Genomic DNA, 7,646 nt, shown 5'->3' with positions numbered 1-7,646 from the left:
ACGGTAAAGGGTGATCGAAACTTCACTGCACGATAGATAAAGACTCCTCGTAATCTAATACCTTTTAATATGCATAAGTGCCCAAACGACCCCAATAAAATTTTACGATTTACAAGTATTTCTGAAATAACAGCTTAGGCAATTAGTACTTACTGATTTGTATTCAATATTACATATGTTTTTCAGAATATGTCATTTCAAATATTTTATATTTTATAAATGAAATAAAAATATAAAATATAAAACTTTTTTTTCATATATAACGCTTCATTCAACAAGAAATTTTTCAGATTAAAGTAAAGATACTTTTCAGAGATTTTCTTTTTCAGGTCTTTAACGAAACATTTTAGAATAAAATAAAAATACCGCTCTTTTGTTACATTTTTAATTTATACTTTAATAAGTTTATATAATGAATCTTAGGTATAATGCTACTAAGACTATAGATTATAGTAAATCCACTAGATCTACCATATCGCGGATCCACACTCTCTTGTAGTGGTAGTATCCTCGTCGAGTATACTCACCAAAGTTGGGCGAACAAAGCACTCACTACCATTTTTCGTCTTACTTCACAAGAATCTCATTGCTGTGGCTGACTTAAAAAAGACCAGCCATTGTCCCTTATGCTTCTTAAAAAAGTATCTTTCAGAAAGTCTTTGAAAAATGGAGCATTAATGCCTAAAAGCTATGATATACTTCAGTAAGCTTAGGGAAAATGGAGCAAAATATTATCTAAAGCCTTGACAAAGTTTAAAAAAAAAACTAAAGTCTGAAAATAATTTTTGATGATTCCAATAAATCCAGTGGCCTATAATATCAAAAAATCCTTTATTAAATTTTTACTGACGATAAACAGGTCACTAAAATGAATATTCTTTAAAAATGAAACTTAAAATGGCTCTGAATTTGTTGCAGTGGATGAAAAAAAAACGAAACATTCTTTGGTTTATCTGAACTTTATTAGGTATTATCAATTTAATTTATTCACTTCTTCACTTTATTGTTAAGAAAAGTAAGAACGGAAATTAAAATGACTTAATGATCATTTTATTTCAATTCATGTTGAAATTGATTCTATATAAAACTTGTTAATTATTACTTACATTATATTTTTTAAAAAGAAGCCATATATTGAACATAATTTAAAACCTAAGAATAGCTCTATTATTATGTACAAGTTGCAAAAAAACAAACTGCATATAAGGTAAGTTAAGGTAGTACGAACGAAAAGGCAAGTTTAGAATTGTGGTTGATATTATTTGTACCTTATTTTCAACTTTGATGATGAATTTTGTTATAACTTCATGAATGTACACGAAAAATAAGAATAAAAGTTTTGATATCTGCCTTGTTTTTCGAAATTTGAAAAGCGAAATAATTCAGCAAAATTTTCAATTTTTGATTTTTTGAAAATACTCTAGATACCGCAAAATTGTATTCTTACTTTTCATCTTATATTGGTCAAGTCAATTCACCCTCAAAATTGAAAATATATTTTTTTAATTTCCACCGACTAGCTTTGGAGAAATCTGTGAAAACATATCATCCTTCTGCCGTTTTACCATAAAACATATGTTAAATATGCCTACTTTTGAAGTCATTATATTTTTAAATAATCGGGCAACCCCTCTCCTCTTAAAATTTTCAGAATTGATTTAGACTTAGTCCAACTTCATATAAAAAATATTCAAGCCTTTTATCAAAAATTGCCCTGACGCGAGGCATTCCGACGATGTAGAGCTCGAGTGAATTCAGATTGTGTAACAAAGTTAGTGTAACAAAGTTCGACATAGATTTCTTACAGTCTATGAAAGTTGTTTGGTAAACTTTATTTGAGTTTCCTGAAGCGAATTCAGAAGCGAGTTTCAGATTTTTTTAGATTTCAGTTCCTTGAACTTTATTTTGAAATAAATATCGAAAATAATCGATTGTTATTCTCATAAATGTGACTGAAAAAGTGAAATTAACAAAATTTAAAAAATCCCCGAGAAATTTTTCGGGTACGGAGCCCTTAACTCGCACTTGAAACATATCAAAGAAAATTCTTCACTTAATCACCGTTTTCATTAAAAACTTTTCCAAACTTAACCGATTTTGGAAATCATCACCAACGGAACCCTTAACTCGCACTTGAAAAATAGCCAAGAACACTGTCCATTAAAATACCTTTCAAACGAAACGAAAAAAATCAAAATTGTTTCATCCGTTTAAGAGCTAAGATGCCACAGACAGAAAGACAGAGAGACAGACACACGCAAATAAATTGTGAAATCCAAAATAGAATTTCATTGAAAATATGATTTATTTATAGTACGGAATGTCAATAAAAAGTAAAAAATAATTATTAAAATAATAATATAGTTAGCATTACAAACATTACATGTGTAATGGCGTCTGTAAATAGACACTTCTAATTATTATTCAGTGATTTTAAATATTATAAGAATAGTTATTATTTATTATTAATAGATATATTCTTCTTGAGTTTTTATATATAAAGCATCTACATTTCTGCGGAATCAATTACAATAGAGTCTCGATTATTTGGACTCAATAAAAAGTAGGGATGTTCTTATTATTGGGATTGAATGGAAAAATTTATAAAGAAAAATAATGCATTGCAAAATCAGCATTAGAAAATATGCATTTAAGCAAGACACATAGCATTAAAAAAATGCTATTGTGTTTTTAGAATCATAACAATAATTCATATTAAGGTATAAAGGAACCAATAACAACGATATACGGTACGTATGATAGCCCACATTTAAAAAAAAGGAACACTTAAGTTAATTAAGTATGACAAAACTTGTATTAGTAGAGTAGTTATACTATGACAGTACGGGACCAAATTCAATGTTATTTCTCCATAAGAAAAATCGTAGTTGGTAAAAAAAATTGGTATAGGAAAAATACATGTAAAATATTTACATGTAAAATATTTTTTAAGTAAAACAAAAATTTGTGGTTAATTAGTCGCTTGCGGTTTTTGTAGTTAACGGAAGCTGATTATAGGTAGACTAGAGCCCTTTCAAATTATGACTTTTGTTATGTTTAACAGGAAATAAATTTTTGAAAGATAAGTTCTTAAGCGAAGTAAAATATGAGTGAGACAAGAGATTACCTTGTGGTTCAGTTGAGAGGTAGACTAGAGCCCTTTGAAATTATGGCTTTTGGTATGGTAAACAGGAAATAAATTTTTGTAAGATAAGAAATAATTAGTGTTTAAGGGAAGTTGAATGTAATAAGAAATTAGTTTTAAAAACATTTACATTTAGAAAATTATTATAGGAAGCATATTAAGAGGAAATAGCTGTGGTTATAAATTTTTTAAGTAATACAAAATTTGTGGTTAATTATAGTCGCCTGCGGTTTTAATGAAATCCTTTGTGGTTTGTGGTTAACGGAAGTTGATAAAACGTCACAAAAATAATTGGAGGGATATGTAAGAAAACAAGATGATATCAAAATTGATTATTTTAAGAAAAAAAATTTTTTTTCATTATATTTCGAATCATTGAAGCAAACTGTTGTTAATTCGTTTTAAAAAATAAAATACTTGAAAAAAAATGTCTTCAATATTAAATGAATGTAATGAGTTGAAACCATTTGCTAAATTTAGAAATTTAGAAGTGAATAAAAAGTATTTAGTGCAGTTTATTCAATCATATAAAACCAAGTTTGGTAATAAATGGGTGTTAGAATTGGAAGATTGTTTGATAACTTTACCCAGCCGTTATCAAAAATTAAAAGCAGAAGAAATTGAAAAAATTATGGAAGCACCTGAACTATATGTAATTGTGAAAGGTGTAAATAAGTTTAACTCATATGATATTGAGTTTGTTTAACAACAACATCATCCGCATCAAGCATACTTTGTATAATAAGAAAAAAAAATATGATAATGGAACGTAAATATTTTTTAAATCCAGTAAGATCAATAGGTGTTGGTATTGATCCATCTACAATGGGAGAGAAGATTATATTTTCATCAAGAAAGTATTCGATTTTTATGGATGTAAGACAGTGGTATTTATTTTTGGAATTACAATCATATATAATGGTGTTTCTACAATCATCTACAGAAATCAATATTGGTGAAGATATTAGTTTTGATGTAAATGGAATAACCATAACACTTTGTTTAATAAATAATCAAAAAGTAATGATAATTAATAAAAAAATAGTTTATTCTCATTCAACAATTGTTAAAATATTTAAAATAAGTAGTATGTTATCTCACATTTTTGATCAATTAATTCAAGTAGACATAAAACAAATAATTAAAAAAATTAATGTATACACATATCGAATGATAAACAAACATCCTACCGCCTATTTTGAACTTGAGTATACACTTGAAATGATTGGTCAATCTTGGGGAAAATTAGCTTTTATAATCTTAAAAGAAATATCATATTTTTATCCTAATAAATTGTTATTATAATTTTTTTATGTAATTGTATTCTTTCATATAATAAAAAAAAAAAAAAAAAAAAAAAAAAGATTTGTTTTAATTAAGAAAATAATTTTCCTACAAATAAACCTACATCAGCAAAAATAAAAAAGATCAAAAGGTTACACACGCGCAAGAAAATTTTGCAAAGTTTGCAATTCAAAAAGTTCAAATACGTAAGTATAGATCAATATTTTCATAGTATTTAAACAACGAAAATTGGCATTTTATATCTAGTATAGTATAATTATGGCGAATTTTACTTTTATAAACTACTATTATAAAATTACTCTGCCATTGTTTTACATTTTTTTAAAAAATAGTAACGTTAGTGTAGTGAATGCATTGTTAGATAGTGTATATCCCGTCCAACACAATATTCAAAACTCGGAAATACAGGCGATTACAAATCATGGATCAATTCAAAAAGTTTATAACAATTTTTATAATTCGAAAAACGAAACCGACCTAATAAGTGTATCGGACGCATTTCAGAAAAATTCGAGAGATTTTTTTAATAGTAATTTTACTAGAAACGAGAATCAAATGGATACGTTAAAGAAATTAATGGAAGTGTTGAAACCCAATGAACGTTTGGAAGACATCACATATGACCATCTAAAGGGTGAACGAAAAAGGCGAAGTATTAACGATCGGTTTAATATTCAACAGCATGTACAAAATGTTGTAAATATTAACACAAAAATTTTGCATATTATAAATATGGAAATTCTCGATTTCTTTGGTATCAACTACATTGAAAATATAAAATATTTTTATATTAATTTCGTCGATGGTTCAATATTTCTACATGATGTAAGGTATTATGGATCTACTGAAAATATTTTCGTTGGGAAATTAAAAAGTAACACTTTAAAGTTAGTCCAGCGTCTGAAATTTTTAATGAATAAGGAATTGGATTATTTGGAAAAATTCAAGATAGTTAAAAAATAAAAAATAAATTTTTTGTACTAGAAAAATTAGTTTTTAATAAATGTAATTAAAAAAATACAATAAATAATGTAAAAAGTGTAAACTATTAATTATTAGGAAAATATTGAGTCAGCGTTTGATAGTCGAATTAAGACTGGTATAATTATTAATTTAACACACAAAGACTCAAAATTTTCAATATAATTTTTTTTAATTTTTATCAAATTAAATGTATTTATTTTTAATGTTTTTCCTTAATATTAAGAAACCTGTTCTGACTACGAACAAAACAACGTTTTTCATTGCTATTCTTCATCATCCAAGTGCTATTGCATATACTAAATTATCGATCAATGTGATCTATGGTGTTTTATTTTCTAGGGTTTTAGAAATTTATAAAATTACGGATACATTCGTAAAAAAAAAATTTTTTGTCTCAATTTTTAAAGAAAATGTACTAATGGGACATTGGTACATTGAAAATTATTGGCGATTAAAAATTTTAATTCAAAGAGACAAAATATTTTTTTGTACTAGAAAAATGAATGTTTTAAAGGATTTCACTCAAATCAAAGTAAATTCAACATTTTGTGGTGAATTTGTAAAGCTACAGAATGATGATCAAGTTTACGAATTCAAATATTTTAATATTAAGAATCGAATTTCAAATTTAACGGAATGGTATCAGGAAAACATACATATTCTTTTATTTTGTTTTTAGTGAAGAAGCTCTCTTACAAGAAGAGCTAGATTTGGACTACGAAGTGGATGATGAGAATATTTAGAAATTTATAAAATTACATATACATTCAGTCATTATAAATTACAATTAGATTTAAAGAAAATGTACTAATGGGACATTGGTACATTCAAAATTATTGGCGATTAAAAATTTTAAATATTTAAAACTGATTGTGTTTTAATTCAAAGAGACAAAATATTTATGTAAAAGATGATGATTTAAAACTTAGTGATGAGTGTAACAAAATGATTTGCAGTCAAAGTTATTCTGTTAAAATAATGTAATTTTAAAAATAACTATTTTTAAACATAAGGATTTAGCTTTTTGTCCTGAACATAGATCAGTACTAATTGTTACATTTATCAATACGAAACAACAACGAAACAACAACGAAAAAAAATATACAATTAGATTATGAAATTGATTTGTCTCAATTTTTTAAAGAAAATGTACTAATGGGACATTTGTACATTCAAAATTATTGGCGATTAAAAATTTTAATTATTTAAAACTGATTGTGTTTTTAAAATCAAAAAAACAAGCAATTCATATTAATTTTATTTCAGACACAAAATATTGTTGACATCGATCACATATATATATGTGTAACAAAATGATTTGCAGTCAAAGTTATTCTGTTAAAAATAACTATTTTTAAACATAAGGATTTAGCTTTTTGTCCTGAACATAGATCAGTACTAATTGATACATTTATCAATCTGATTTTGATCAAAAATGGTTGGAATTTTATAAATTATACAACGAAAAAAATCAAATTAACTAAAATAGTAGCCATAATGTACACAACAGATTTGTACAAAAAAAAAAAAAAAATATGCTTGAAATTTAGTTGAAACACAAGCAAATTAACTGGAATAGTAGCCATAATTTACACAATACAGATTTTTACAATAAAAAACATAAAAAATTTAAAAACAATTTTTACATAATCAAAATTTAGTTTTCGGTCATGTAATTTAAAAAAAATAAATTAGATATCTACAAGTAATAATTGAAAAAAAAAAAAAAAATGTAGGATGTAAAAAAATTTTTTATCTAATAACATTACACAAAAACTGAAAAACCCGGTTTTCTGTTTGATCAGAAAACAATCTTTGAAGTTGTTTATTTGATATCGAAAATTCAAAATTGGTTTTAGCCCTTAAAATATTTTTAAATGATAGCATAGTATCTGCATCATAAAAGCATATTTCAATAGCTAACCTATTTTTTAATATTATGGGAACTATTTTAAATTCAACCTCTAATAATTCATTACTATAATGAATATAAAAAAAGTTCTCACCGAATCTAATAAATTTCAGAATTTCTTTACATCCTTCATTATTGTTATATTCTAATAACAAATTCAGCTGCTCCACTGTATCGCTAACATCATGTGTCGGAATTCCATGAAAGAGAAGAAGATGTTTAATGTAATCTTGCGAGTTTGTAAACATTTTCCAATTACACAGTGGGAGTATGCATCGTGTGATAGCCATGCTCACGCAG

Source organism: Chrysoperla carnea, chromosome 2 (assembly GCF_905475395.1).
Source record: "Chrysoperla carnea chromosome 2, inChrCarn1.1, whole genome shotgun sequence".
Classification (NCBI taxonomy): domain Eukaryota; kingdom Metazoa; phylum Arthropoda; class Insecta; order Neuroptera; family Chrysopidae; genus Chrysoperla; species Chrysoperla carnea.
The sequence above is the reverse complement of the archived record's forward strand: the minus strand, read 5'-3'. Positions refer to the sequence as shown.